Raw genomic sequence first — 17495 nt, 5'->3', positions numbered from 1 at the left:
GCAGTAACGAAAGGCGTGGATAAAATCTGAAAGCCACAAGGAACTGGGAACCGGCTGGCTCACGGTTTGTACGAGTGAAAGCACTTAAAAATAAAAAAGGTGTTAAAAGATGCGTCAGTGTGAAATTTAGAGAATGTGGGCGCCAGAGGAATGTGGTAGAGGGTTTGCGACATGCGGAAAAAGGAATATACACATTTCCATGAAATAGAGTGGGTGTATCCCGGAGTGGGGAAGGGGATAAGGATGTAACAGGTGGGAGGGTTGAGGGAGCGCCGCCGTCCTTGAGCGAGGCACGAACCCTGTCTTACACTCAACTCACCACTGTCACCTCAAGAGGAACTCCGTGCCTTGTTGTCCCATCGTATAAAGAAAGCTATTGCTCAAGTGACACCTGGAGAATATTTTCTGTTTATTTTGTTGATTTCGTTGTTTAACCCTTTAAGGAGTAGTGTCGCACCAAAGTCAAAATAAACCAAGTATACCCACGCGCATGTGACGTCGTTGGCCGAGGTGGATATTCTTGCCATATTTCCTGATTTTCTCATCCACTAGCACACCATCTTTGAGTTAGTCCACTTCAACTTCTCATGTAATCATTAGTTTTATTATATTCCTATTGTAATTATTAAAAATATATTATTAACAATCCTCTTCTTCCCCTCTTTATTATTATTTATACTCTTATGATTTTGCTGCCAGTATCAGTGTAAAAGAAATTAAGTAATTATAGGCATATGGGCTACCTATTTACTTGGGGGGGGGGGGCAGAAGGAATACAAGAATTAAATAAAATACTCAAAGAAAATAATAAAAATTATTAATGATTATAAATATCATCATTCTCTCTCCTCAAGCTATTACAGTAAATCAGTGAATACAAGTACTGTATATAAGTGTAGAGGTTTTCAATTTATCAATATGGCCACTATATACTGTATATTACAGATGACTAGGCTATACAACAGTTTCAAGCAACAAATACTGTAGGTACTTGTCTCTCCACATCCGGTTTCCGGGTCGAAAGTTAGACTTTAGGGAATGTAAATTTAAACCTGCCAACGGCTCTCAAGTATTGCCCTTCTGTTGCATTCTATATATTTGCTGCATGCACAGCAAAATCCATTTTTTCTCTGTTTTTCGTCCTTTGGAAATTGTGGAAATATCAAATTATTATCATGTACTTTGTAATTTGATATGCCCAAATACGGAGCATTTATCAGGCATTGGCATAGACGTTCACACCACGATGCGATGGCCAGCTGCTAACTTGAGGCTACTGAGGTCCCACCCTAGACAAGGCTCCCACAAAGCTAAACCTTGAATTCCCCAAACTAACGTGATAATTTCCCGAGAATGAATAATATTCCCCCCTCCCCACCCCCCCCCACCCCAAAAAAAAGTAAAAGAAAAGAAAAACAAATATATATTAATTTAATTATCATTATGCATTATATCATTATTATTATTTTTTACAAACCTTTATGCATAAAAATCTCTCTCTCTCTCTCTCTCTCTCTCTCTCTCTCTCTCTCTCTCTCTCTCTGATACACGCTCTAGCAGGCAGTAAATTACTTGTAATGGAGAACTGTAATGTTTTAGAAAAAAAAAGGCTCAAATGAAGTCATAAACCTTTATTATGAAAAATACATTCTTTTGTAATAAGTATATAATTCACTAACCACTGTTAAACTTAATGGAATTGTAGTCTTTGGAATAATAATCGTAGGTCCTTTCATCACTGTTAACCTAGTTTATTTTTTCTTTTTATTATACAAAAATGAAAATGCATTCTTTGATAAAAAGTGTAGAACCTTTCAGCACTGATTTACTATTTAGTAAATGCAGTAATAGAAAAATATTGGCTAAGATTGAGCACATACTTTGTTTTCAAGAGATGAAGGATTATGATTTATGATTTAAGTTTTTTCTATAATTGTATCACGTGCCTCAGCATCCGTGCATTACTTTTGACATTTCTCATGAGTTGCAGCAAATCTTTGTTCCCACTTCAATTTATCTGATGAGCTGATTTTCCAGCTGTGGCCATTCCCTCTTTTGAATTAAGTAAACCCACCAGACTCTCTCTCTTCAAACTTTCTGAATTCTGTTTTTATTATATTTAGTGAACTGAATAACCTTTCTACTGGAGCATTAGCAAATGGTAGGGACATCAAGAAAAAATCCCCTATTGACACTTTCCGTTGAAATCAGTATATTCCGTTCGTAATAATCATATTTCCCGCAATTTCCCCCCAAATTGCCATTTCCCTAGATTTTACCCTAAATCTACTAAAATTTCCCGATCAAGGAACTTTTCCCCAAAAGTGGGAGCCCTTACCCTGGACCACTTCCCGGGCTGCCGGCCAGATGACGTCATGCGCGGTGGAGAACGAATTTTCGACTCGAAGTGGGTTGACTTGGTATAATTGGACTTGGGTATTTCATTCTGGCTAATGCCAGACGATATTTTTAAGGTGAGGTAAACACCTACCACTCGGTGGGCAAAACTTGTCTCAATTAATGCCACACTTTGATTGTGTGGCATATGCTTGTTTGTTTGAGTTAGCTTACACATTTGATATGTACAGTACTTGGAAAACGACAACAAACAGGTCAGATATTGGTCCTGTTTGTATTCTTTGTTATTGTAGTCACTGAAACATACATAACTGCAACGTTACTGACCGAATCATAAATAATTGACGACATTGCACGAGTACTGAAAAAAAAGGGGGAGCCTAAACAGGGTTTGGGCGAGGATGAAAGTAAAGTTTCTCACCATCAACTAAACGATTAACTTAATTCTTCTGCAGCAGTAAATTGATTCATGATTGGTAAAAATAGACTAAATTAGGCCAGCACAGTACTAACAGTTTTGCTTAATGTTATGAACCCAGAAGGGCCAAAACAGTATAGTTAGCCAGGTTCCTTAATGATGCTGTTGAACAAACTCTAATGATATAAGACACTTTCAAGATGAACCGTGTGTAGTTAGTCTGTAGCCTGTTGGTCATGACGCAGTTGGACCAAGGTTGGCATCTGGAGTTTGTGATGATTTTGCTTAGCATATAATTATGTAAGCAGTGGTGCCTAACCGCCCGTGTCGTGACCGCTTTACTTTACACCAATGCAAGTGAACGTATATAGCAGCAACAGGGCATTAATAAGTTCATGTTAACAAACGGCCGTCCTCGATCTCTGTGTTTGTTACTCGCTCAAAGATGCATAAATAATTATAGTTCTCCTGCAGAAGGAGAGATCCTATTTCCCTCAAAGGATTAAATGCCAAATTGCATTGAGCTCGTGTTTGTTGACGCAGTTGCTTCCGTAATTAGATTGGTGTTGTGCTTGTGATATAGGCAGGCGATCTGAGCAAGAGGATCAATGCACCCGTTATTCATAACTAGGCGCGTGTGGGTATTATATTATGCATTAGCCCAAGGGTAGTAGTGGGGCCTCTGTGATTACCTGCTTCTATATCCATTACCACAATCTATGATCTGTGGTGTGTCTAACACCAGTAAATATTTGTTTGGAACCTTGTCGCGAGACCCATAGTGAGCCTTCATGTTTTTCATAGTGGCAGGTCAGATGGGCCCCAATTAACCTAACGTAACCTTATCGTTTGTACTGACACCTAGTCTTATGGGTCCCAATTAACCTAACGTAACCGAACCCACGCACGACCCTTAGTTGGTCGGATGTAACTAATAGTTTGTGTTCTCTTCTTACATACAGTATATTATCATGGCCGTAATGGTCTTATAGGGAATAAATCTCGTCGCCCTTCTCTCTAGTACTGTAATTTTATATTACGACGATTAAAACAAAGATAGTCACTCTTTTGGAAACGCACGTACGCACACGAGCACGCAGGCCTGCTTCCATGCATGAGAACCAAGATCTATTTCTATAGACCTTGGTGAGAACCACTCAGCGGACGGTCTTGTCAGCTTTCTCGATTACATAATCTCCGAAAAACGTCTGTAGCTGTCGGATTCGAGTCGACCACATCATCAACAAAGCTATTGACCTCGGGCTTCGGAGAAGTCTTATACCATGGCTTACAGACTTCCTCAGTGACCGACGCCAAGCTGTACGCTTCCGAGGGCTGTCTCCACCTTTCAGTTACTCACCTGTGGCGTCCCCCAAGGCACCAAGATGGGACCACTCTGCTTCCTTATGCTCATCAATGATGCCCCAAGAGAAACCCCTGCTCGCTGGAAATATGTCGACGACTCCACCATTGGGATCAGCGTCAACAATTCTGCTCCCAACTATACCGCCCTTCAGGATTTATTGAACAGTCTCCAAAACTGGGCCACCAACAACCATGTCACCATCAACCATACCAAGACCATGGTTATGCACATCAACCTCTCCTCCGACATTGTCCCACCTCCTTCCATTACTCTAGGTCCGAACACACTCCAGGTTGTAGATTCCACGAAGCTCCTCGGCGTCACCGTAGACAACAAACTAAATTGGAAACCACACGTCAGTGAAGTTGTCAAATCCTCCAGTTTCCGTCTCCACCTCCTCCGCCGACTCAAGTCCCTCGGAGTTCCTGCACACGAGCTCCTCAGTGTTTACACAACATTCATACTTCCCAAGCTCACCTATGCCTCCCCCACCTGGTCTTCCTCCCGAAATGCCACACAACGTAAACACCTAGAAAAAGTGCAAAAGAGGGCATGCAAGATTATTCTCTCCCCTTCCTACTCCACATATCAAGAAGCGCTCAACACACTGACCCTTTCGACTCTCACTGACCATCACCACGACCTCATCTGCAAATTTGGTAAGAAGCTTCTACACCATCCTCGACACCGGCTCCTATTACCACCTGAGATCCCTAGTCCGAGAATTACTGTTCGACACCACAACCGCATCCAGCCCATACGTGCACGAACTGATCGCTATAAGAACAGCCCAGTTCCAACCATTGTAAAAATTATCAATAACTTGTAATAAACCAGTGTATTCACTCCCAGTAAACACTACTCCTTGCACTGTCACTATGTTGAAATGAACTGTAGTTTGAGCTTTTCCCCATCTAGTTATTATATATCTTATTTGTGTCACTTATGTTACTTGTATATTATTTGTAATTCGAAACCCATTCCCCAAATATGTAACTGTATATTTTCAGCCTTCTGGCTGCTAAGCTCTTTCAATAAACCGTTAATTATTATTCTTATTATTATTATTATTATTATTATTATTATTATTATTATTATTATTATTATTATCTCTCTCTCTCTCTCTCTCTCTCTCTCTCGTCTTGCATCCTTTAAAGTTTATATCCTAGCTGTCAGGAATCTGTTTCTATACTCATAAGACGGTCATATATAAGCGCAACGAGTATTTATGTGCTTAGGATAAAATCACTTCGTCTGTACAACTGTAACTTAGATATATTCTCTTACGCGCCGCCATGTCATACACTATGGGTGAAGTTAGTCAGGTAGCTACTGTAAATACGTCGGTAATAGGTGTAATTCACAGCAATAACAGGTGGTTGGGGGCGTTCTCTCTACCTGGGCTGGCAGAGGTCGTTTAGAGGGCGATGATAAAATTACGGTATGATGATACAGTATTACCATATGTATAATAGTAAACATTCCTCACCTGCATGACGTTATTGGTTACAACTCCTCGTCACACTTGTTATGCCCTTAGGACCTGGCAGTGTTCTACGTCCGGGTACTGAACGCGTCAACTCGGGGGGGGAATACAAACAGAAGTTGGTGAAGTTTGGTGTATGGATAAAACACCATGAGATATCGGTGGTGCAAATCGATAATTAGTATTTTTTCCGACATTTGTTTTCTGGAGTTGTGGCTACGTGTTCGTAAATACTTTTGGGTGGTGTTTGGGATAGTTCTCTGTCCTTGGAGGCCATGAATCGTCTCGTCTGTCCCTGTATCGCTTGTATACTTCCTTTCATCGTGTTGCCGCTTCTCTATCTGAGTTTATGCTGTGACACTTCCCTGACATTCCTGAATTATTATTTTTTTTAATAGGACACGAGAAAGAGCGATGCCGATGGTGGGTGATGGAGTAGTGTTAGATGTGGGATGGTGATGGTGTGTTGTAGTGGTGGATGTGAGATGTTATGATGTGGTAGTGTGTTTTAGTGTTAGTTGTGGTTTGAGTTAGTGTGTTGTAGTGGTGGTTGTGAGATGTTATGATGCGGTAGTGTGTTTTAGTGTTAGTTGTGGATTGTGGTATGAGTTTGTGTGTTGTAGTGGTGGTTGTGAGATGTTATGATGTGGTAGTGTGTTTTAGTGTTAGTTGTGGATTGTGGTATGAGTTTGTGTGTTGTAGTGGTGGTTGTGAGATGTTGTTATGCAGTAGCATGTTGTAGTGTTAGTTGTGGATTGCCATGTTGAAATATAGTGTGTTATAGTGTTGGTTATGGATTGTGCAAAGGATTTAGGTGTTAAGGGGAGGATTTCTGAGCTGGTAAAGGAAGTGAGGGTTGAGGATGTCGGCAGGTACAGTCCGGCTCCGGCTACATCTCCCAGGTAGATTTCATTGACGAAGTTGAAGGCAGACCACCGACCTGCCACCCACCCTGCAGGAAACAAAACCTGCCAGACGGTAACACCTATCTGAGTCTGTATACCGTACATCAGCCTTGTGTTACCGTTGAATATTAGTCTTAGATAATTCACCAAGCAAGAAACTGACCGGTGGGGCTCCTGTACTGGAGAGACCATGGCAGTGGCGTGTTAATTGAACATAAAATATATTTATATAAACATTTTTAATGTGAACATGGTCACAGACTTTTAACTTGGCGAATGTCATTAAGCCTTTATAATCAGTCGCATTTTTTATGATTATGTATATTTATTAATGTGTATCCATTGATTATTTTGCTGGCCTCTCAGATGGCTTTTATATACGGTGACACGTTGGTGTGAGGCCACCTCCCCTCGTCGAAGCAAAATTATGGGTAGCGCTCTCCACAATCTGTCCACTCGAACTCGGCAAATGAGGCCTAGGGTCAGTTTACTTTACTCGTTTTATGGGATTTTACACAGAATACCCATTTGTGGTCATCTATTAATGAGAAATTACACATAATAACTGTTACGCCTACATTATACCCAATTGACATGGGTCCTTTGTACTTCGTAAAATATAATATTCTTATTTTTAACTTGCACCTCTCTTCCTGTAGCAATTGGGTAAATTATTTCCCCAGCTATATACACTAATTAAATATAATGGCCAGTTTTCGTAAACACGTCTGAGAGTTGTTGGCGGGAAGTATCTCTCTCTCTCTCTCTCTCTCACACACACACACACACACACACACACCACGCGCGCGAAAGAATAAAATATTGGCGCCGCAACCAACATATATATTTTTTTATCCTCTGGACGGAACGCTCCGCTCGGGGCTACAACATTGATGGTGACCGTTCAGCCGTGGTAAATTTGGTTTCCGTTCGATACCGTTCCATAGTCACCGGATTGATTTCAACTTGAATGTGAAAGTTTATTATTTTAGGTTCTTGAGATAGCTGAGTGTACCGCCAGCTATAGTTTTGGTTAAGTTAGAGCTCTTGGTAAATCATACAACATGGTTTTCGCTGTCTTATCTTTCTCTTGTGTTCATATTACTTGTATTGTGGAGGTGTATTATGAGGAGTCCCAGCTTAGGGTAGTTTGTTGATGACCCAAGTAATATTAGAGTTTTGGTTAAAGGGATATGTCGTTTTCAATATTGCTATGGAGGCGCGACTGAGTACTGATAGCCTTGGTCTTTAGTTCTTATATATGTATCATACAAGAGGCTTATAAGCTTTGGTTTCAATTTATTATTAATTCAGATCAAATATTGAAAACAAAATAATGGCTCGGGTGAGCTGACCGATCGTATATAGAAATGCCGACTCAAAAGTTTTTGTTTTACGTGTTCACGGGAAAAAATTCAGGGGAAATAACTGATCCAAAACCGTGTAGAGGCAGCTCTGGGGGAAGCATAGCGCACTGGTACCTCCACTCTCTCCCTTGTTCACTCGCTGTCCATAACTTCTGTTCTGGGTTATATTTGTCTTTTTTTATATACTGGACTTTGAGTGTAGTGTTTTATGTATTGTGTTCATATAATTTCTTTGAAAGAGGTAATATTTTCTATTGGCTGTAAAAAACAAAAACAATGTGTACTGTAAGTGAAGACGATCAACGTTTTTTCACTTTCTCAACCAGGGTTATGCTGCGTCACTGCCTTACCTTTTAGAAATGCGATGTTCATTTCTGCTTCTAAACTTTGGACGCTCAAGCTACATGATTATTCCCTGTTGCTGTGTGCATGATTTGTCTTCCCGGGTAGCGAGGAGACAGTTACTACGAGGGAGATATTACATCTTTGACCTTCCGTTCTTGGTGTTGGGCCCCTTATGCACAAGACATGTGATGTACTGATGAACTTGATCTACTATGTCACTCCTATATCATATGCGTGTGTACAAGGCATTTCCGTTGTTGTGAGTGTATGTATGTTGGTGGTGCTTACGTTCACATCCATTAGGTTACATATTCGATCAATAACCTGTGTGATCTTATTAGTTTGCTGAAGAATTGATGTCCCGCATAAGAAGCCACTATCTTAGGCAACATCTTTGACAACACTACTTTTAAATGGGCCTCAAATTTAACCCCAATCAAAACCGAGACGATTTCTCCACTTTGCTGTGAGTGGCATCGAATTAAAAAAAATATCTCCTCTAAATAACTGTTCAATGATGGTTACTACTCTTTTGTCCCGAATTAAAAAGGGGAAAGGTATTAACTGTGAAAAGAAAAAAGTGGTATAGAATATATATTGCCTTTTTCACTTTTTTTTTAAGGAAATTCAAATGAAACTACATGCATGAATATACTGTGCTGCGTGTTGTTTGGTTGCTCCTGTGTGTTTTTGTCTTTATTTTGTGTATGTGTTGGACTTTAATAATTGACAATATTATTTAGGTTTGATTTTTATATATTAAAGTACTGTAGATAAAATAAGCTGAGGATTGGCGTGTGTTTCTGATCTGAGAATGTTGAAGGGTGTGGTGTATGTCAGGGTGTGGTGTATGTCAGGGTGTGGTGTATGTCAGGGTGTGGTGTATGTCAGGGTGTGGTGTATGTCAGGGTGTGGTGTATGTCAGGGTGTGGTGTATGTCAGGGCGTGGTGTATGTCAGGGCGTGGTGTATGTCAGGGCGTGGTGTATGTCAGGGTGTGGTGTATGTCAGGGTGTGGTGTATGTCAGGGTGTGGTGTCGGGCGGATCCAGAAATATCAAAATGGGGGGTCCAAGGAGTTGTGGGTGGGAGACCATGGCGAGCCCATCCAGCTGGGAGTTTAGGGTGGGGGGCGCTATAAGGTTCCGCCCCGATATTTTTTTTTTAATCTGACCAATATCATGGGCATTTTGAAGCCATTTTGAAGCCATGTGCACTTGATATTAGGGGATATTCTGAAGTCAGTCGTAAATACTTTTCACTATACAAAAATGTTTGAGTACATTGCTGCATTAAAGAAAAAGTACTGTAATTAATTTTCTGGTGAAAAGGGGAGTCCGGGCCCCCAGGAAACTCGGGGGGGGGGGTTCTGCCCTTGGGTGTGCATTAGGGTGTGGTGTATCGCAGCGCAGGGGATGTGTTTAGAAAAATTGTCAATACTGTATTAAATTTTTTCTTTACTCTGGAATGCCTCAAAGATTTTCACTGTAAATAAAAAGCTCCTGTTTGTCTCTGTCCGTCCGTCCCGTTTTGAGGCTTCACTCCCTCCCCCCTTTTGTTTATTTAGCGTAAGGTGACTGGTTTGATACCAGAACGTGTAGTCATCATAAGTATGTGGAAAATTAAGACTTCTGTTGTGGTTATTGCTCGAGTCACATTTCCTCTCGCTTGGTGCCTTACGTGTGTATTCGTTCGTACATACATACATACATACGTACATACGTACGTATCGTCCATAATTAAGCCAGCGATCACAAAATCTTTTCGGCCTCAGCGTAGGTTAGAAAAAATTAAATATTCAGCTAAGTTGAAAATATTTTTAACGTAAACACGACATAAGTTTGTCCTGATAATTACTAAACTTTAATTTTCACGCGATGAGAGAGAACGCACATGACAGTGAGACCGTGTTGACTCCTGGCCACGAGGGCATGTGACCTCTATGACACTCACGCACTCAACCACTGGTGGGTGTCAGCTGTACCCGGGGGGCTGTATCGCTGTACTTGCCACCCTTTGAGGTTTTTGAAGTACACGTGACGCACTTAATGTTAAATTTGTTATACAGCGGCGTAGTATGTGGGTGATGCGCCTTGGCGGGGCACAGTGTCATGCGGATGTCATTATTATAGCATTATGGAGTTCGGTTGAGTTAGTAGTACTGTACTGTGTTTATTAATGTTCCTGTTAAGTAGCTCTGGTCCACACCCAACATGTACAATGTTTCTTCACAGTTTTATATTAATGTATTTGCTTGCTCCAGGTTTATGTAGTTGGGAAAATATAAATATTTTTGTTAATAGTCAAGGGGTCGGTTTGGGGGTAAACCCTCACATAGAATTTGTCTTAATATTAAATGATAAGGCTGTTGGCTTGTCATTTTTTTTCTGAAAATTTTAATTTTCTTAATATCTTATCGTCATGGATTTTATTATTAATTGATGTGCTTTTGCTTGTAAGTCCTCGTGTACTGTAGTGGCAGCAGCCTCGACTACTATGCTGCGTTATACTCGTATACATAAAATAAGAGTGCCAGTTGTTTCTTATATTATGCGTATATTATTATTATTTTCAAAGTGAATATACTGTAAGTGTTTTGACAAAGTTTTAAAAAGATAAGTAGATTGAAGAACACTATTTTCATATTCTACACTTCTTTCAATATAGCGTGAACTGTCTATTTACGGGTATTTGTAGTGTAGTGTGAAACATGTAACAAAGGAAACAATATTTTGAGATGACTACGTGGTTACAATAATGGTCTTTTAGGTATGAGAAAAATTATGAAATAGTTTGTCTGCTGCACCCAAAGTTGGCGTCTATGTTTATTTTATGGAGTGTGGCCCCCTAGCCTTAATAAGGAACGTATTGGAACATGTCTTGTTTAGTAAGGAGAGAAACATAGTACGTTATTTGAGGTGATAACATGGGCTCTCGATATTGCCAGCTGCAGCTATATTTAGCCAGCATCTAATGATGTGCCGGCATATTGACGCAGACCGAGATGATCACGTAGATTGATGCTCAGAAAGACGTCACCCAAGGGAAAAGTTGGTCCACTTTCCTCCCCGAGCCGTCGTCCCATTACGTCATACTCCACCCCCCCCCCCAATGACGTCATAGCCGCGCTCCTCACGTGCAAGATGCTGCTGGCCACAGGTAGCGGGTATTGAGGGGCTCCCCCTCCCCTTTCCCCAAACTGACTGAGAGGGATGGGGGGGTTGTCTGGAAGGAGATGAATAACAGGGATTATAGTGGCAAGGTGGGGGGGGGGGCGGCATTGCTTTGAGTAGATGTTGATGTACACAGGCATACCTTATTTTTATGTTGTAATAAATTACTGCTCAAGCATCATCGTGTGTATTTACTTGCTGGGTGCCAAAATGATGCAAAAGACCGATAACTCCAACATGGAATTCATCACTGTTCTCTATTTAATGTCTGGAAAATGTAAGTTTTCATCACTGTTCTCTATTTCATGTCTGGAAAATGTAAGTTTTCGTCACTGATGTCTATATTTAATGTTGTGGAAGGACGAGGGACGACCATGGCCAGGGGATGGGCTTGAGATGATCAGATGGTTGATGTAATTTAACGTACTTCATAGCTGGATAAGTACAGGGATGACCAAAACTTAAAATTTACCCAATGTAGCCTATCTCGAATCTAAACATCCAAATACTTATGGAAGTTAAAGTAAAATTTTACCCATTAATTAATATAAATGATGATATATCCCAGTGGTTCATTAGTGAATCATCAAAACAATAACAGCACTATGTTGTCATGTTTACCTAGCATCAGGCATTCTCAAAACAAAGTCCGGACGATGTCATTACTTCGAAATTTAATCGTGTTTCCATCTAGTAGTGATATACTCTGTAAATGCACTGACAATAAAGAGAAAGTCTACCAGGTAATAATACATGACAGCTGAGCTGGTGTGAACATGGGAGTTTTTTATGTCCAAAAGAACATAAGAATGGAGGAAACTGCAGCTGGCCTATTGGCCCATACTGGGCAGTCCCATTTACACCCAACCCCTATCGCTCATATATCCACCCAACCTATGTTTGAAGCTGCTCTTCACAGCACATTTATTCACTTACGAAATGTCCATAACTTAGACCATAAAAAAAACCTTTAAAACTTACCTGAACGTGGCATTTGGGGTTTGAAGAGGCCATCCTTTCTACTACTATTTATTTTATTTTTTATTTTTTTTTTACGGAGATTAGTCCACCCGGGCACAGATCACTGACCCACATCAGGGCCTGGGGGGCAAAAATATAATGATGATGATGATGATGATGATAATAATAATTAATAAAAAAATATAATAATTAATAAAATATATAAAAAATGTAATACTAATAATAACAAAATAATTAAAAAATAAATCAAGAGTGAGTAACGACAGTATGTATGTTGTGTTGTCAATAGTAAGAGAAACAATTGAATCCCTGCAATTGTGTGTAAATGAGGCAGAAATTCAGATCAGCAACCTGGAACTTGGTCAAAATTTTTGTGATGCCATATGGCAGCAGGGTCTACCATTAAACAACACATTTTGTTTCCAATATCTCCCCAGGCAGTAGTACCTCCCTGTTTGGTAGCGGTCCTGTTTCTAGAGAAATAAACTTAAATCTACTACTATTATAACAGGACTTTAAAATTTATTAAAAATTATATATACCGTATCACTCTACGAACGTCTCAGTGTATTTATTATGTTTACTCAGAACCGACAATTAATCCATTATGCACGATGAGAGAAATGCATTGAATAGTGAACCAATCAGAGCAAACTTGGTGCTAAAGACTTGGTAAAGGTTGACCAATCAGCTGTGAGATCCTGTTCACTCAATGAGGCGCCACTGAACACGTGCTGTTTGTTATTGTTTATTTTTGGTTTTGTTTTGTTTTTTGAAGCTTCGTATTGAGAACCAGAGGACGAGTTATTCATATTATCTATTCCTGTCTCTTCCCCCTTCACCTCTACCCACAAACACCTGAGGTAAACAGTAGGAGGAGGAGGCAAAGAAGGAAGAGGAAGATGAAAGATGAGGAAGGGAGAGGAGAGTGGAGGAAGAAGAAAGGGGAGGAAAAGAAGAGGAAGAGGAAGCAACATTCAGCATCACATATCTCTTAATGACGGTGTTTTGAGCTGGTGTTCCTCTTTTTCCTCTTTCTTGTTATTTTGTTGTTCTTGTTCTTCAGCAGCAGCAGCTAGGGGAGGTACACAGGGGGGTACACATGTGACCAGTAATCATGTTAAGCTTGTCTAGTACGCGGGCCAACCCAAAGCGTTTACCACGTTGAGAGAGGGTAGACACGTCTACCCCGGTTATCTGGATATTTTGTAAGCAGGTTAGGTTTTTAGGGCAAGCCAATGGGAATGTAGTTAATACTACCAGCATTTGCTGACACTAGATATCAGTCATACAAGTTTTCCTCAACTGGATTCGAACCCGGAATTTATGGATTGTCAACCCAGACGAGAACTATTTTGCCACCGGACCCGTATCGTGTACCGGCACTTGCTATTTTCAACATTAGCCCGCCAGTACCAGTAGCTCTAACTTGTCTACAGCTACACCCCGCCAGTACTAAACGAGCTGCCTTAATGACCTTTGTTTACATTTACCCTGTTCGTAGCAATACCCCGTCTATATCCCCTGCACCCCCTTGTACAACAACTAGTATCACCACTCACAACCTCCACCTACAACCACCCACACCAAAACTACCATCAATACATGTTACCTCTACCCACACTGCATACTGGGTTCTGTCCATTACCTTCACCTGCTGTAGTGATCAGTACGTCTTCAAAGATGATGGTGGGTTCAGCTGTTGCCTTCAAGACACGAGGGGCGGCGGGAGGGGGACCATTACCCCACCAAGTGGCTTCAACGGGGAATATCCTCTGGCCCTCAAACTTGACGAGTGAGGTTTAAAAGTTGCAAGAATTTTAACAAATAAACGAACGGCTAAAACGAATGCAATATAAGGGCCTAAACGTTAGAGGGGTAATATTCATGATACGAGTCCGAGTTGTTCAATAAAAAATTATCTGGAGTGACAATATTTTACAGGGAAAGACTCTTCCGCAGTCACCTGCTCGCCCTCAACTTGGAAGTTCCATCATCGCCAAGTTAAGATTTTTTTTAGAAGTATTTTCTTACTACTTAAATGGGTTAGAATGTTTCAGATGTAAAACTAAGGCTACACGAAAGTGTTGACAGACTCAATACTTGCCGCTCTGAGTGGTAGGGGTATGTGAACCCTGGATCTCCTCTTCGAATATTTTTTCTGGTGGAGACCCTCTTAGACTTGGTGCTAGTGATAGTGCTGATAGGAGTGTAATTAATTGGTGGTTTGGTGCAGGTAGTGTTGGGTTCAGTCTTAGTAAGTGATTAACACAAAATGTTGTTCGGATGAAACTTGCCCGAGAGGAAAGACCCAGAGTCTGGCCGGCGGCCTTCACCTACTGGTGACTGCAGGCGCTGACCCTCTGACCTTCGCTCTCACCCCAGTCTGGTGTCCACACACTAATTTTACCCGCGGCCTTCATCCCTCACCCACACCCCCGATTATTGCCTCAATAACTGCGGTTGTTGCACCAAGTACATTCACATCGAAATTTAATCAGGGACCCATCTAGCACTTCACCCCAGGGAGTCTCTGTCTTCACCTTTTGCCCCCTCCCCTTCTTTATCATGTGCTTTATTACTGTACTCTTCCTCTCTTCTCGCATTTACAGCTTTTACCTTCTCTTATCCAATACCCTCACCATCTTCTCTTAGCCTCTACCTTTATCCTCACCTTCACTTCTTAGCCTCCACCTCTACCCTCACTACGTTGAAGGCTATTGAGATCACTAGACCAGGAATGCGGTAACAATTAATTCATCAATATATCTAGAGCAGAACCGGAGTGTTGGGTGAGAGGCGGGGCAGCTGTGTGGGAGATCTATACCTGGACGAAACTCACACTATTATGCTGAGAGGATTTAGTGTGAAGGTTGTGAAGATTCATTCATTTTCTTTTCTTGAGGGGGTGATATCTACCCCATTGTGCACCGAATTCTCCAGCATTCCACACATCCGAATCAGGTATATAGTACAATTCCCCCATCTAGCTCAGCCAACCATTATCCCGCACGACTTCCATCCATCTCGATCCCATCTTACTGATCCCGTGAAAAGTCCTGGCCAAAAATAATCAACACTTCATCCCATCGCGCCCTGTCCATATTTCACCACCCACGGACTAATCTCAACTAACCATTTACTATATACTGTGCATACACCCTTCCCTCATCCATCGCACCTCCTGACTGTCCACTCGTCCCCCCTCCCTGATTGCCCTCTTACTTATCACCGTTACAACCCATCATACTACCCACCTCGTGACCCACTTCCTTATCTACCTCGAGACCACCCGCATCCAGAACTCTTCACTCATTCCCCCCACCCCCCATTTCAGTCATCATTCATGCAGCTCCTCCGATCCCCTTACCTCCCCCTCCTCCCCCGCCCGCTTCTTCCCTCCTGTCTGATACACTCGCTCGTTGGTTTTGACGAGGCACAAGCTGAGTTGATGGACACTGATTAGTCATTTCCTCTGTTCTCGGTTGTCTAACACCAGGGAGGAGGAATTAGCAGCGAAGAGAGGATAGTTACAGCTGGACTTTGGTGGTGGGACGGCCAGTAAAGCTCTCTTCGACGGGTACACACAGTAGTGGATGATGAGGAAAGACGGAAGGGTCCAGGGTAGGGAGAGGAAAGAGGGTGAGTGCTCAGGGTAGGGAGAGGAAAGAGGGTGAGTGCTCAGGGTAGGGAGAGGAAAGAGGGTGAGTGCTCAGGGTAGGGGAGAGGAAAGAGGGTGAGTGCCAGGGTGGGGAGAGAAAAGAGGATGAGTGCCCAGAGTAGGGAGAGGAAAGAGGATGAGTGCCCAGAGTAGGGAGAGGAAAGAGGGTGAGTGCTCAGGTAGGGAGAGGAAAGAGGGTGAGTGCCCAGGGTAGGGAGAGAAAGAGGGGGAGTGCCCAGAGTAGGGAGAGGAAAGAGGATGAGTGCCCAGGGTAGGGAGAGGAAAGAGGGTGGAGTGCTCAGGGGTGGGGAGGGCAGAAAGGGGAGTGCCCAGGGTGGGGAGAGAAAAGAGGTGGAGTGCCCAGAGTAGGGAGAGGAAAGAGGATGAGTGCCCAGAGTGGGGAGAGGAAAGAGGGTGAGTGCTCAGGTAGGGAGAGAGAAAGAGGGTGAGTGCTCGAGTGAGTAGGGGAGAGGAAAGAGGATGAGTGCCCAGAGTAGGGAGAGGGAAAGGGTGAGTGCCCAGAGTAGGGAGAAAGAGAAGGGGTGAGTGCCCAGGGGGAGAGGAAAGAGGTGAGTGCCCAGAGCAGGGAGAGGAAAGAGGGATGAGTGCCCAGAGTAGGGAGAGGAAAGAGGGTGAGTGCCCAGGGTAGGGAGAGAAAAGAGAGTGAGGCTCAGGGTAGGGAGAGGAAAGAGGATGAGTGCCCAGAGTAGGGAGAGGAAAGAGGGTGAGTGCTCAGGGTAGGGGAGAGGAAAAGAGGGTGAGTGCCCAGGGGTAGGGAGAGGAAAGAGGGTGAGTGCCCAGAGTAGGGAGAGGGAAAGAGGATGAGTGCCCAGAGTAGGGAGAGAGAGGAAAGAGGGTGAGTGCTCAGGGGGGAGAGGAAAGAGGAGGGAGAGAAGAGGTGAGTGCCTCAGGGTAGGGAGAGGAAAGAGGATGAGTGCCCAGAGTAGGGGAGAGGAAAGAGGGTGAGTGCCCAGGGTAGGAGAGAGAAAGAGAGTGAGTGCTCAGGGTAGGGAGAGGAAAAGAGGATGAGTACCCAGAGTAGGGAGAGAAAGAGGGTGAGTGCTCAGGGTAGGGAGAGGAAAGAGGTGAGTGCCCAGGGTAGGAGAGGAAAGAGGGTGAGTGCCCAGAGTAGGGGAGAGAGGAAAGAGGATGAGTGCCCAGAGTAGGGGAGAGAGGAAGAGAGGTGAGTGCTCAGGGTAGGGAGGAGGAAAGAGGGTGCTCAGGGTAGGGAGAGGAAAGGGTGAGTGTCAGGGTAGGGAGAGGAAAGAGTGCTCAGGGTAGGAGAGGAAAGAGGTGGAGTGGGTAGGGAGAGAGGAGAGGGTGAGTGCCCAGGGTAGGGAGAGGAAAGAGGATGAGTGCCCAGAGTAGAGAGGAAAGAGGGTGAGTGCTCAGGGTAGGGAGAGGAAAGAGGGTGAGTGCTCAGGGTAGGGGAGAGGA

This window comes from Homarus americanus, unplaced genomic scaffold, assembly GCF_018991925.1.
Source record: "Homarus americanus isolate GMGI-L3 unplaced genomic scaffold, GMGI_Hamer_2.0 scaffold31037, whole genome shotgun sequence".
NCBI lineage: Eukaryota > Metazoa > Arthropoda > Malacostraca > Decapoda > Nephropidae > Homarus > Homarus americanus.
Note: the sequence above shows the minus strand (reverse complement) of the source record.